Source organism: Pseudophryne corroboree, chromosome 4 (assembly GCF_028390025.1).
Source record: "Pseudophryne corroboree isolate aPseCor3 chromosome 4, aPseCor3.hap2, whole genome shotgun sequence".
In the NCBI taxonomy this organism is placed as follows: domain Eukaryota; kingdom Metazoa; phylum Chordata; class Amphibia; order Anura; family Myobatrachidae; genus Pseudophryne; species Pseudophryne corroboree.
In genome coordinates, this window is record NC_086447.1 from 831,919,296 (window position 1) to 831,934,258 (window position 14,963).

Sequence of the window (14,963 nt, forward strand, 5' to 3'; positions counted from 1 at the left end):
GCGGACGTTTTGCCACATAACTCCAAAACGAAGCAACCAATTACAACACTGCGCCCTGGGCAGCAATAAACCTCACATTTGGGCAAATATAGTTGGATTAGGCTGCGGAGGCAGTAAATCTATGTTCCCCCACCATTTTTATTGAAAAATCACTGGGACCGAAGCCCGCCGTCTGGTGGGCGGGGCTTGATCCTCAGCACTAATCAGCGCCATTTTCTCCACAGAAGCTGCATGAGGAAAACGCTGGCTCCCTGGTCTCTCCCCTGCTGAACTTCACAGGCTGGAAAAAAGAGGAGGGGGGCACATTAGCAACGCAGTGAGTGGGAATTGGCATATTATTATATAGAAAAGCGCTATCTGGACATATTTTTCCAGTGTTTTTAAGCGCTGGTGTGTGCTGGCATACTCTCTCTTTGTCTCTCCTTAGGGCCTGGTTGGGGTTTTGTCCCCTTATAGGTTAATCCCTGTGTGTGTCGACATGTCTGAGGCGGAAGGCTTCTCCAAGGAGGAGGTGGAGCAAATGAGTGGTGTGTCCCCGTCGGTTGTGCCGACTCCAGATTGGATGGACTTGTGGCATATGTTGAATGCAAGTGTGGCATCTTTACATAAAAGGCTTGATAAGGCTGAATTAGGGGGGACATCAGGGGGTCAATCCTCGGATTGGACCGACTCACAGGGCCCGTCGGGGTCTCAAAAGCGTCCCTTAACACAAGACACTACTACCGACACGGATTCTGATTCCAGTGTCGACTATGACGAAGTAAAATTGCACCCTAGGGTGACTAAAACCATTCAGTGTATGATTGTGGCAATAAGGGATGTGTTGCATATTGTGGATGAACCCTCGGTCCCCGACACAAGGGTACACATGTTTAAGGAAAAGAAACGGATTGTTAACTTTCCCACATCTCATGAATTAAATGAATTCTTTGGAAAAGCTTGGGAGACTCCGGATAAGAGACCGCAGATCCCCAAAAGAATTTATATGGCATACCCCTTCCCTAAGCAGGACACGGAGATTTGGGAATCACCCCCCACTGTGGACAAGGACCTGACGCGCTTGTCCAAGAAAGTGGCGCTACCGTCTCCTGACACAGCGGCCCTTAAGGACCCTGCAGATCACAGGCAAAAAACTACCTTAAAGTGTATTTACTCTCATACGGGTGCTGTGCTAAGACCGACAATTGCGTCGGCATGGGTGTGTAGCGAAATTGCAGCTTGGACAGATGAGCTGACAGATCAATTTGATAATATGGATAAGGATACTATATTCCTAACTCTAGCCCATATTAAAGACGCAGTCTTATTTCTCTGACGTCCTAAGTGGATGCTGGGACTCCGTAAGGACCATGGGGAATAGCGGCTCCGCAGGAGACTGGGCACAACTAAAGAAAGCTTTAGGACTACCTGGTGTACACTGGCTCCTCCCCCTATGACCCTCCTCCAGAATCTTGTGCCCGGCTGAGCTGGATGCACACTAGGGGCTCTCCTGAGCTCCTAGAAAAGAAGGTATAATTTTAGGTTTTTTATTTTCAGTGAGATCTGCTGGCAACAGACTCACTGCTACGAGGGACTAAGGGGAGAAGAAGCGAACTTACCTGCTTGCAGCTAGCTTGGGCTTCTTAGGCTACTGGACACCATTAGCTCCAGAGGGATCGAACACAGGGCCCGACCTCGATCGTCCGGTCCCGGAGCCGCGCCGCCGTTCCCCCTTACAGAGCCAGAAGCAAGAAGATGGTCCTGAAAATCGGCGGCAGAAGACTTTGGTCTTCAACAAGGTAGCGCACAGCACTGCAGCAGTGCGCCATTGCTCCTCATGCACACCTCACACTCCGGTCACTGATGGGTGCAGGGCGCTGGGGGGGGGGGCCCTGAGCAGCAATATTAACACCTTGGCAGGCAAAAACATCACAATATATAGTCCCAGAGGCTATATATGTGAAAAATACCCCTGCCAGAGATCCAGAAAAAAGCGGGAGAAGCCCGCCGAAAAAGGGGCGGGGCTATCTCCCTCAGCACACTGGCGCCATTTTTCCCTCACAGCTCCGTTGAAAGGACGCTCCCCAGGCTCTCCCCTGCAGTTTCAAGCTACAAAAGGGTAAAAAAGAGAGGGGGGGCACTAAATTTAGGCGCATTAATAGATATATAAGCAGCTATAAGGGAAAATCACTCAGTTATAGTGTTCATCCCTGTGTTATATAGCGCTCTGGTGTGTGCTGGCATACTCTCCCTCTGTCTCCCCAAAGGGCTTTGTGGGGTCCTGTCCTCTGTCAGAGCATTCCCTGTGTGTGTGCGGTGTGTCGGTACAGCTGTGTCGACATGTTTGATGAGGCTTATGTGGAGGCGGAGCAGATGCCAATAAATGTGATGTCACCCCCTGCGGGGCCGACACCTGAGTGGATGGATTTATGGAAGGAATTACGTGAAAGTGTCAACTCCTTACATAAAAGGTTTGACGACATACCAAATATGGGACAGCCGGCTTCTCAGCCCGTGCCTGCCCAGGCGTCTCAAAAGCCATCAGGGGCTCTAAAACACCCGTTACCTCAGATGGCAGACACAGATGTCGACACGGATACTGACTCCAGTGTCGACGACGATGAGACTAGTGTAACTTCCAATAGGGCCACACGTTACATGATTGAGGCTATGAAAAATGTGTTGCACATTTCTGATATTAACCCAGCTACCACAAAAAAGGGTATTATGTTTAGGGAGAAAAAACTACCAGTGGTTTTTCCCCCATCTGAGGAATTAAATGAAGTGTGTGAAGAAGCGTGGGCTTCCCCCGATAAGAAACTGGTAATTTCTAAAAGGTTACTAATGACGTTCCCTTTCCCGCCAGAGGATAGGTCACGTTGGGAAACATCCCCTAGGGTGGATAAAGCGCTCACACGCTTATCAAAAAAGGTGGCACTACCGTCTCCGGATACGGCCGCCCTAAAGGAGCCTGCTGATAGGAAACAGGAGGCTATCCTGAAGTCTATATATACACACACGGGTATTATACTGAGACCAGCTATTGCTTCAGCATGGATGTGCAGTGCTGCAGCTGCGTGGTCAGATTCCCTGTCGGAAAATATTGATACCTTAGACAGGGACACTATATTGCTAACCATAGAGCATATAAAAGACGCAGTCTTATACATGAGAGATGCACAGAGGGATATTTGCCGGCTGGCATCTAAAATAAGTGCAATGTCCATTTCTGCCAGGAGAGGGTTATGGACTCGGCAGTGGACAGGTGATGCAGATTCTAAAAGGCACATGGAAGTTTTGCCTTATAAGGGTGAGGAGTTGTTTGGGGATGGTCTCTCGGACCTCGTTTCCACAGCGACAGCTGGGAAGTCAGCATTTTTACCCCATGTTCCCTCACAGCCAAAGAAAGCACTGTATTATCAGGTACAGTCCGTTCGGCCCCATAAGGGCAAGCGGGTTAAAGGCGCGTCCTTTCTGCCCAGAGGCAGAGGTAGGGGGAAAAAGCTGCAGCAGTCAGCCAGTTCCCAGGAGCAAAAGCCCTCCCCCCGCTTCCTCTAAGTCCACCGCATGACGCTGGGGCTCCACAGGCGGAGCCAGGTACGGTGGGGGCCCGTCTCAAAAACTTCAGCAATCAGTGGGCTCGTTCACAGGTGGATCCCTGGATCCTTCAAGTAGTAGCGGAAGTAGTGCCTATATTCAAAAAGGGAAGTAAAGCTGAACCAGGTAATTATAGACCAGTTAGTCTTACATCTACAGTGGGGAAAGTATTGGAAGGTATTCTAAGAGATAGTATTCAGAAGTTCCTTGAAACCAATAATGTCATTAAAAGGAATCAACATGGGTTTATGAAGGACAGATCCTGTCAAACCAACTTACTTGGCTTTTATGAAACAGTAAGCGCAAACCTAGATCAAGGTAAAGACGTGGATGAAATCTTTTTAGACTTTGCCAAAGCGTTCAATACTGTACCACACATGAGACTTATCTACAAGCTACAAGAATCAGGGCTAGGAAGCACAATATGCACTTGGGTCAAAAACTGGTTAGATAATAGGAAGCAGCGTGTTGTGGTTAATGGATCTTTTTCAACTTGGACTGAAGTGCTAAGTAGTGTGCCGCAAGGCTCAGTATTAGGACCGTTATTGTTCAATATTTTCATTAACGACCTAACAGAAGGTCTAGAGAGCATGGTGTCAATTTTTGCAGATGATACCAAATTGTGTAAGGCTATAAATACAGAGGAGGATGCCGAGTCTCTTCAGAACGACTTAGTTAAATTAGAAGCATGGGCAGCCAAATGGAGAATGCGCTTCAACACAGACAAGTGTAAAGTAATGCACTGTGGTAACAAGAACAAAAATTACACCTACCTACTAAATGGGGTAAAATTAGGGGATTCTGTACTGGAAAAGGACTTAGGTGTCCTCATAGATAGCAAGCTAAGCAGTAGTACCCAAAGCAGGACTGCAGCAAAGAAGGCTAATAAGATATTAGCATGCATAAAACGGGGTATTGATGCTAGGGACGAGAGTATTATACTCCCGTTATATAAATCACTAGTGACGCCACACCTTGAATACTGTGTACAATTCTGGGCACCGTACTACAAAAAGGATATCCTGGAGCTTGAAAAGGTACAGAGGAGGGCGACCAAACTAATTAAGGGCATGGAGACGATGGAATACAAGGAAAGGCTTGAAAGACTAGGCATGTTTACATTGGAAAAGCGGAGACTAAGAGGGGATATGATCAACATCTACAAATATATAAGGGGACAATACACAGAGCTTGCGCGGGACCTGTTTTTGGTTAGATCAACACAGAGGACTCGTGGACACTCGCTCAGGTTAGAGGAGAGGAGATTCCGCACAATACGGCGTAAAGGCTTTTTCACGGTAAGGACAATACGTGTTTGGAATTCCCTGCCCGAGGGAGTTGTAATGGCGGAATCTGTCAACACCTTTAAGAATGGGTTAGATAAATTCCTATTGGATAAGGATATCCAGGGGTATGGTGCATACTCATGCATTATAGTTACTATACATAGGGATAAAATGCAATGGCTGACAGCAGCATCAGTCAGAAATTTTAGTCAAATCATCATGCATGGGACACCACAAATAGGTTGAACTCGATGGACAATTGTCTTTTTTCAACCTCAGATACTATGTTACTATGTTACTATCTCAGGGGTACAAGCTGGAATTCGAGACGTCTATCCCCCGCCGTTTCCTCAAATCTGCCTTGCCAACAACTCCCTCAGACAGGGAGGCTGTGTTAGAGGCAATACACAAGCTGTATTCCCAGCAGGTGATAGTCAAGGTACCCCTCCTTCAACAAGGACGGGGTTACTATTCCACATTGTTTGTGGTACCGAAACCGGACAGTTCGGTGAGACCCATTTTAAATTTGAAATCCTTGAACACTTATATAAAATAATTCAAGTTCAAGATGGAATCGCTCAGGGCGGTTATTGCAAGCCTGGACGAGGGGGATTACATGGTATCACTGGACATCAAGGATGCTTACTTGCATGTCCCCATTTACCCACCTCACCAGGAATACCTCAGGTTTGTGGTACAGGACTGTCATTACCAATTCCAGACGTTACCGTTTGGTCTCTCCACGGCACAGAGAATATTTACCAAGGTAATGGCCGAAATGATGATACTCCTTCGGAAGAAGGGAGTTATAATTATCCCGTACTTGGACGATCTCCTGATAAAGGCGAGGTCCAGGGAGCAGTTGTTGGTCGGGGTAGCACTATCTCGGGAGGTGCTACAACAGCACGGTTGGATTCTGAATATTCCAAAGTCACAGCTGGTTCCTACGACACGTCTACCGTTCCTGGGGATGGTTCTGGACACAGAACAGAAAAAAGTGTTTCTCCCGGAGGAGAAAGCCAAGGAGCTGTCCTCTCTAGTCAGAGACCTCCTGAAACCAAGACAGGTGTCGGTGCATCACTGCACGCGAGTCCTGGGAAAGATGGTAGCTTCCTACGAGGCAATTCCATTCGGCAGGTTCCATGCAAGTACTTTTCAGTGGGACCTGTTGGACAAGTGGTCCGGATCGCATCTTCAGATGCATCAGCGGATAACCCTGTCTCCAAGGACCAGGGTGTCTCTGCTGTGGTGGCTGCAGAGTGCTCATCTTCAAGAGGGCCGCAGATTCGGCAAACAGGACTGGGTCCTGGTGACCACGGATGCCAGCCTTCGAGGCTGGGGAGCAGTCACACAGGGAAGAAATTTCCAGGGACTATGGTCAAACCAGGAGATTTCACTACACATAAACATTCTGGAACTAAGGGCCATTTACAATGCCCTAAGTCAAGCAAGACCCCTGCTTCAAAACCAGCCGGTACTGATTCAGTCAGACAACATCACGGCGGTCGCCCATGTAAACCGACAGGGCGGCACAAGAAGCAGGATGGCGATGGCAGAAGCCACAAGGATTCTCCGATGGGCGGAAAATCACGTGTTAGCACTGTCAGCAGTGTTCATTCCGGGAGTGGACAACTGGGAAGCAGACTTCCTCAGCAGGCACGACCTCCACCCGGGAGAGTGGGGACTTCATCCAGAAGTCTTCCAAATGATTGTACACCGTTGGGAAAAGCCACAGGTGGACATGATGGCGTCCCGCCTCAACAAAAAGTTAAAAAGGTACTGCGCCAGGTCAAGGGACCCTCAGGCGATAGCGGTGGACGCTCTAATGACACCGTGGGTGTACCAGTCGGTGTATGTGTTCCCTCCTCTGCCTCTCATACCCAAGGTACTGAGAATAATACGAAGAAGAGGAGTAAGAACTATACTCGTAGTTCCGGATTGGCCAAGAAGGGCTTGGTACCCAGAACTTCAAGAGATGATCTCAGAGGACCCATAGCCTCTGCCACTCAGACAGGACCTGCTGCAGCAGGGGCCCTGTCTGTTCCAAGACTTACCGCAGCTGCGTTTGACGGCATGGCGGTTGAACACCGGATCCTAAAGGAAAAAGGCATTCCGGAGGAAGTCATTCCTACGCTGATTAAAGCTAGGAAAGATGTAACTGCAAATAATTATCACCGCATATGGCGAAAATATGTTGCGTGGTGTGAGGCCAGGAAGGCCCAAACGGAGGAATTTCAGCTGGGTCGTTTTCTGCACTTCCTACAGTCAGGAGTGACTATGGGCCTAAAAAGGTCCAGATTTCGGCTCTGTCGATTTTCTTCCAGAAAGAACTGGCTTCATTGCCTGAAGTGCAGACATTTGTTAAGGGAGTGCTGCATATTCAGCCCCCTTTTGTGCCTCCAGTGGCACCTTGGGATCTCAACGTGGTGTTGGATTTCCTAAAGTCGCATTGGTTTGAGCCACTTAAATCCGTGGATTTAAAATATCTCACGTGGAAGGTGGTCATGCTGTTGGCCTTGGCTTCGGCCAGGCGTGTGTCAGAATTGGCGGCTTTGTCATGTAAAAGCCCTTATCTGATTTTCTATATGGATAGGGCAGAATTGAGGACTCGTCCCCAGTTTCTTCCTAAGGTGGTATCAGCTTTTCACTTGAAACAACCTATTGTGGTGCCTGCGGCTACTAGGGACTTGGAGGATTCCAAGTTACTGGACGTAGTCAGGGCCTTGAAAATATATGTTTCCAGGACGGCTGGAGTCAGGAAAACTGACTCGCTATTTATCCTGTATGCACCCAACAAAATGGGTGCTCCTGCTTCAAAGCAGACTATTGCTCGCTGGATCTGTAGCACAATTCAGCTTGCGCATTCTGCGGCTGGACTGCCGCATCCTAAATCTGTAAAAGCCCATTCCACAAGGAAGGTGGGCTCTTCTTGGGCGGCTGCCCGAGGGGTCTCGGCTTTACAACTTTGCCGAGCAGCTACTTGGTCAGGGTCTAACACTTTTGCAAAATTCTACAAATTTGATACCCTGGCTGAGGAGGACCTTGAGTTTGCTCATTCGGTGCTGCAGAGTCATCCACACTCTCCCGCCCGTTTGGGAGCTTTGGTATAATCCCCATGGTCCTTACGGAGTCCCAGCATCCACTTAGGACGTCAGAGAAAATAAGATTTTACTCACCGGTAAATCTATTTCTCGTAGTCCGTAGTGGATGCTGGGCGCCCATCCCAAGTGCGGATTGTCTGCAATACTTGTATATAGTTATTGTTAATCTAAAGGGTTATTGTTGAGCCATCTGTTGAGAGGCTCAGTTAAATTTTCATACTGTTAACTGGGTATAGTATCACGAGTTATACGGTGTGATTGGTGTGGCTGGTATGAGTCTTACCCGGGATTCAAAATCCTTCCTTATTGTGTCAGCTCTTCCGGGCACAGTATCCTAACTGATGTCTGGAGGAGGGTCATAGGGGGAGGAGCCAGTGCACACCAGGTAGTCCTAAAGCTTTCTTTAGTTGTGCCCAGTCTCCTGCGGAGCCGCTATTCCCCATGGTCCTTACGGAGTCCCAGCATCCACTACGGACTACGAGAAATAGATTTACCGGTGAGTAAAATCTTATTTTATGAGGGATGCTCAAAGGGACATTGGATTGCTGGCTTCTAGGGCCAATGCCATGTCTGTCTCAGCGAGAAGATCCTTATGGACTCGCCAATGGACGGGTGATGCGGATTTAAAAAAACATATGGAAGTACTACCCTATAAGGGTGATGTATTGTTTGGGGATGGGCTAACGAACCTGGTTTCCACAGCTACAGCAGGTAAATCAAATTTTTTACCATATATTCCCCAACAGCAAAAGAAAGTAACACCCTATCAGATGCAGTCCTTTCGGTCGCACAAGTCCAAAAGAGGTCGGGGATCCTCTTTCCTTGCCAGAGGTAAGGGCAGAGGCAAGAGAGCACCTGCTTCGGCAGGTGCCCAGGAACAAAAATCCTCCCTGGCTGCTCCAAAACCCACAGCATGACACTGGGGCTCCCCTGAGGGAGTCCGCACCGGTGGGGGCACGTCTTCGACTTTTCAGTCAGGCCTGGGTCAGTTCGGACCTGAACCCCTGGGTGTTGGAAATAGTTTCCCAGGGTTACAAATTGAAATTCGAGTAGGTGCCCCCACGCCGATTTTTCAAATCGGCCCCACCAGCTTCCACATCGGAAAGGGATATAGTGTTAGCTGCAATTCAAACGCTGTGTATACAGCAAGTGATAATCAAGGTTTCCCTGCACCAGCAGGTAAAAGGTTACTACTCAACCCTATTTGTGGTCCCGAAACCGGACGGTTCGGTCAGACCTATTTTAAATCTGAAATCCCCAAACCTGTACATAAAAAGATTCAAATTCAAAATGGAATCTCTCAGAGCGATAATAGCCAACATGAAAGAGGGGGAGTTTATGGTGTCTCTGGACATAAAGGATGCGTACCTTCATGTCCCCATATATGCCCCCCATCAGGAATACCTGAGATTCGCTGTACAGGATTGTCATTACCAATTTCAGACATTGCCGTTTGGACTCTCCACGGCCCCGAGGATTTTCACCAAGATAATGGCGGAAATGATGGTGGTCCTGCGCGAGCAGGGTGTCACAATTATCCCATACTTGGACGATCTCCTGATAAAAGCGAGATCAAGGGAGAAATTGCTGAGCAGTGTGACGCTCCCTCTGAGAGTGCTCCAGCAACACGGTTGGATTCTAAATCTACCGAAGTCACAGCTGATTCCGACAACTCGACTACCGTTCCTAGGTATGATACTGGATACGGAACAAATGAAGGTCTTCCTCCCAATAGAGAAAGCCCAAGACATCCAGAACATGGTCAGAGACCTGCTAAAACCAAAAAGGGTGTCAGTTCACCAATGCACTCGAGTTCTGGGGAAAATGGTGGCGGCCTACGAGGCCATTCCCTTCGGAAGGTTCCATGCAAGGACTTTCAATGGGACCTTCTGGACAAGTGGTCCGGGTCCCATCTGCACTTACATCGGAAAATAACTCTGTCCCCAGGGACCAGAGTGTCCCTCCTGTGGTGGTTGCAAAGTGCTCACCTCCTGGAGGGTCGCAGGTTCGGAATTCAGTATTGGATCCTGGTTACCACGGACACGAGCCTCCGAGGTTGGGGAGCGGTCACACAGGGGGAAAAAAATTTCAGGGTCTTTGGTCAGACCAGGAGTCTTGTCTACACATCAATGTGTTGGAACTCAGGGCCATTTACAATGGCCTTCGACAAGCGGAGAGTTTTCTTCTAAACCTACCCGTTCTGATTCAATCAGACAATGTCACAGCAGTGACAAGAAGCAGAGTCACGATGGCGGAAGCCACAAGGATCCTTCGCTGGGCGGAAAATCATGTAAGCGCTCTGTCGGCTGTCTTCATTCCGGGAGTGGACAACTGGGAAGCAGACTTCCTCAGCAGACACAATTTCCATCCAGGAGAGTGGTGACTTCATCAAGAAGTCTTTGCAGACGTAACACGTCTTTGGGGAACTCCTCAAATAGACATGATGGCGTCACGCCTCAACAAAAAACTTTGTAGGTATTGCGCCAGGTCTCGGGACCATCAGGCAGTAGCAGTAGACGCTCTGATAACGCCGTGGGTGTTCAAATCGGTCTACGTGTTTCTTCCTCTTCCTCTCATCACAAAAGTGTTGAGGATCATAAGACGAAGAAGAGTACGGACGATACTCGTTGTCCCAGACTGGCCTCGAAGGGCCTGGTAGTCGGATCTACAAGAGATGCTCACAGGAGATCCCTGGCCTCTTCCTCTGAGGGAAGACCTGTTGCAGCAGGGGCCCTGTGTATTTCAAGACTTACCGCGGTTACGTTTGACGGCATGGCGGTTGAACGCCGAATTCTAGCGAAAAAGGGGATTCCGGAAGAGGTCATCCCTACTTTAATAAAGGCTAGGAAGGAGGTGACGATAAAACATTATCACCGTATCTGGCGAAAGTATGTGTCTTGGTGTGAGACCAAGAATGCACCTACGGAAGATTTTCATCTGGGTCGTTTTCTCCACTTTCTACAGACAGGAGTGGATATGGGCCTAAAGTTAGGTTCCATTAAGGTGCAGATTTCGGCCTTATCTATATTCTTTCAGAAGGAATTGGCTTCTCTCCCAGAAGTCCAGACTTTTGTAAAGGGAGTGCTGCACATCCAACCTCCTTTTGTGCCCCCAGTGGCACCGTGGGTCCTTAACGTGGTGTTACAGTTCCTTAAATCACACTGGTTTGAACCTCTTCAAACAGTTGAATTAAAATTTCTCACTTGGAAAGTGGTCATGTTGTTGGCCTTGGCATCTGCAAGGCGGGTGTCCGAATTAGCGGCTTTGTCTCACAAGAGCCCCTATCTGATTTTCCATGTGGATCGAGCAGAGTTGAGGACTCGTCCTCAATTTCTGCCTAAAGTGGTTTCGTTGTTTCATATGAACCAACCTATTGTGGTACCTGTGGCTACGGGTGACTTGGAGGGTTCCAAGTCCCTTGATGTAGTCAGGGCCTTAAAAATGTATGTAGCCAGGACGGCTCGGGTTTGGAAAACAGAGGCACTGTTTGTCCTGTATGCAGCCAACAAGGTTGGCGCTCCTGCTTCTAAGCAGACTATTGCTCGCTGGATCTGTAACACGATTCAGCAGGCTCATTCTACGGCTGGATTGCCTTTACCAAATTCAGTGAAGGCCCATTCCACTAGGAAGGTGGGCTCTTCTTGGGTGGCTGCCCGAGGCGTCTCGGCATTACAGCTTTGCCGAGCCGCTGCTTGGTCGGGTTCAAACACTTTTGCAAAATTCTACAAGTTTGATACCCTGGCTGATGAGGACCTCATGTTTGCTCAATCGGTGCTGCAGAGTCATCCGCACTCTCCCGCCCCGTCTGGAGCTTTGGTATAAACCCCATGGTCCTTATGGAGTCCCCAGCATCCTCTAGGACGTAAGAGAAAATAAGATTTTTAACCTACCAGTAAATCTTTTTCTCCTAGTCCGTAGAGGATGCTGGGCGCCCGTCCCAGTGCAAACAAATTCTGCAAGGCTTGTATATAGCTGTTGCTTACATAAGGGTTATGTTACAGTTGAGATCAGTCTCTGGCTGATGCTGTTTTGTTCATACTATTAACTGGTTTAGTATATACCATGTTGTACGGTGTGTATGGTGTGGGCTGGTATGTATCTCGCCCTTAGATTAACAAAATTCCTTTCCTCGTACTGTCCGTCTCCTCTGGGCACAGTTCTATAACTGAGGTCTGGAGGAGGGGCATAGAGGGAGGAGCCAGTTCACACCCATCTAAAGTCTTAGAGTGCCCATATCTCCTACGGAGCCCGTCTATACCCCATGGTCCTTACGGAGTCCCCAGCATCCTCTACGGACTAGGCGAAAAAGATTTACCGGTAGGTTAAAAATCTTATTTTTCCCTTCCCTGAGGCAGATAGGAAAAAATGGGAAAACCCACCCATTGTTGACGCATCTGTTTCCAGACTGTCTAAAAAGGTGGTTTTACCTGTCCCTGGATCTACCCCGTTAAAAGAACCGCTTGATCGTAAGATTGACACTACGCTCAAATCCATTTACACTGCTTCAGGAGCGGCGTTAAGGCCCACTATTGCCTGTGCATGGATTTCCAAAGCCATAGTAAAGTGGTTAGGCACATTTCTAGAGGATTTGGATACAATGGATAGAAGTTGCATTGAATAGTTTTTACGAAACATAAAGGATTCTGCGGGGTTCATGGTGGAATCCATGAAGGACATGGGCACACTGACTGCACGGATATCTTCCATGTCGGTCTCAGCCCACAGGGCCACTAGAGGTGGTCGTGCAAAACCCAAATAGCCTGCACCCGCAGGCTCCTAGGACCAGAGACATGCTTCTGGTTCCTCAAAATCCTCAGCATGACGGTGGACCACAAAGCCTGGAGGACGGGCTGGTGTGTCATCCGGCCTGGACCCCTGGGTACAGGATATTGTGTCCATGGAGTACAGACTGGAGTTTCAAGAACTCCCGCCTCACCGATTCTTCAAATCAGGCTTGCCAGCTTTGCTGACAGACAGGGCTATCCTACAGGAAGCCATCCTAAAATTGGAAAAGTCACAGGTCATTGTCCCAGTTCCACCTCATATGCAAAACAAGGGTTATTATTCAAACCTTTTCGTGGTACCGAAACCGGATGGTTCAGTCAGACCAATTTTGAACTTTAAATCGTTGAACCCTTACCTGAGGGTGTTCAAATTCAAAATGGAGTCTCTCAGAGCAGTGATTTCAGGTCTGGAGGAGGGAGAGTTTCTGGTATCCCTGATATCAAGGATGCGTACCTCCACATTCCAATTTGGCTGCCGCACCAGGCTTATCTCAGATTTGCACTGTTGGACAGTCACTGTCAATTTCAGGCCCTGCCATTTGGCCTCTCCACAACACCGTGGGTGTTCACCAAGGTGATGGCAGAGAAGATGGCTCTCCTCCGCAGACAGGGGGTGAATATAATCCCATATCTGGACGATCTGCTGATAAATGCATCATCCAGGGAAATGTTGCAGTCCATTGTTTTCATGACTCGTCTGCTCAGGGAACACGGTTGGATCCTGAACCTTCCAAAATCACAGGAGGTTGTCTTTTCTGGGAATGATCCTCGACACAGAAGTGCAGAGGGTGTTTCTCCAGGAGGAGAAAGCGTTGGTGATACAAACAATGGTCTGGGATGTCCTCAAGCCAGTCAGGGTTTCGGTTCATTAGTGCATTCACCTTCTGGGGAAGATGGTGGCCTCTTACGAGGCTCTACAGTACGGAAGGTTTCATGCTCGGTCCTTCCATCTGGATCTCCTGGACAAGTGGTCGGGATCTCATCTACACATGCACCAGGGAATACGTCTGTCGCTGAAAGCCAGGATTTCACTCCTCTGGTGGCTGCAACTACCTCATCTTCTGGGGGGCCGCAGGTTCGGGATTCAGTACTGGATCCTTCTAACCACGGATGCAAGTCTCCGGGGCTGGGGCGCAGTCACTCAGGGGGAAACCTTCCAAGGACGGTGGTCAAGCCTGGAATCCAGACTTCCAATAAACATTCTCGAACTAAGAGCCGTCTACAACGGTCTTCTCCAAGTGGCCCATCTTCTGCGGGATCAAGCCATTCAAGTGCAGTCGGACAATATAACAACGGTGGCTTACATAAACCGACAGGGCGGAACGAAGAGCAGAGCTGCAATGTCAGGGGTAACAAGAATCATCCTCTGGGCAGAAAAACACGCGTTGGCACTGTCAGCAATCTTCATTCAGGGAGTAGATAACTGGGTAGCGGACTTCCTCAGCAGACACGATCTCCATCCAGGAGAGTGGGGACTCCATCCGGAGGCCTTCACGGAGGTTACAGATCTTTGGGATGTACCTCAAATAGACATGATGGCCTCTCATCTCAACAAGAAGCTTCGTTGGTATTGTTCCAGGTTGAGGGACACACAAGCCGTGGCGGTGGACGCCCTAGTGACTACGTGGGTGTTCCAGTCAGCGTACGTGTTTCCTCCACTTGGAAGTCATTCCAAGAGTTCTAAAACTCATAAGGAGAACAAGCTCCGGACTGGCCAAGAAGGGCTTGGTACACGGATCTTCTGGATCTACTTCTAGAAGAGCTGAGGCCTCTTCCTCTTCGGGAGGACCTGCTGCAGCAGGGGCCTTTCGCTTATCAAGACATACTGCGGCTACGTTTGACGGCATGGAGGTTGAACGCCAGATATTAGCTGGGAAGGGCATTCCGAACAAGGTTATTCCTACCCTGAGATAAGCTAGGAAAGTAGTAACGTCTAAACATTACCATCATATTTGGAAAAAATATGTATCTTGGTGTGAGTCCAAGAAGTTTCCTACGGTGGAGTTTCAACTGGGACGGTTTCTCCTCTTCCTGCAAGCAGGTGTGGATATGGCCCTGAGGTTGGGATCCGTAAAGGTCCAGATTTCGGCTCTATCCATTTTTTTCCAGAAACAGTTGGCTTCCCTTCCTGAGGTTCAGACTTTTCTGAAAGGGGTTCTGCACATCCAGCCTCCCTTTGTGCCGCCTACGGCGCCCTGGGATATTAACGTGGTGTT

The 14,963-nt window shown here is 48.8% G+C and overlaps 1 long non-coding RNA gene across 1 annotated transcript in view; it reads left to right on the top strand.

Annotated features, from left to right (window-relative positions):
- Positions 1 to 232: 232 nt before the first annotated feature.
- The window catches only part of LOC134911815 (uncharacterized), a 34,360-nt gene continuing 19,629 nt past the window's right edge, over positions 233 to 14,963 (top strand). The window contains exon 1 of the long non-coding RNA XR_010176864.1: positions 233 to 316. This is a non-coding gene — a long non-coding RNA (uncharacterized LOC134911815). The remainder of the gene's footprint in view (positions 317 to 14,963) is intronic.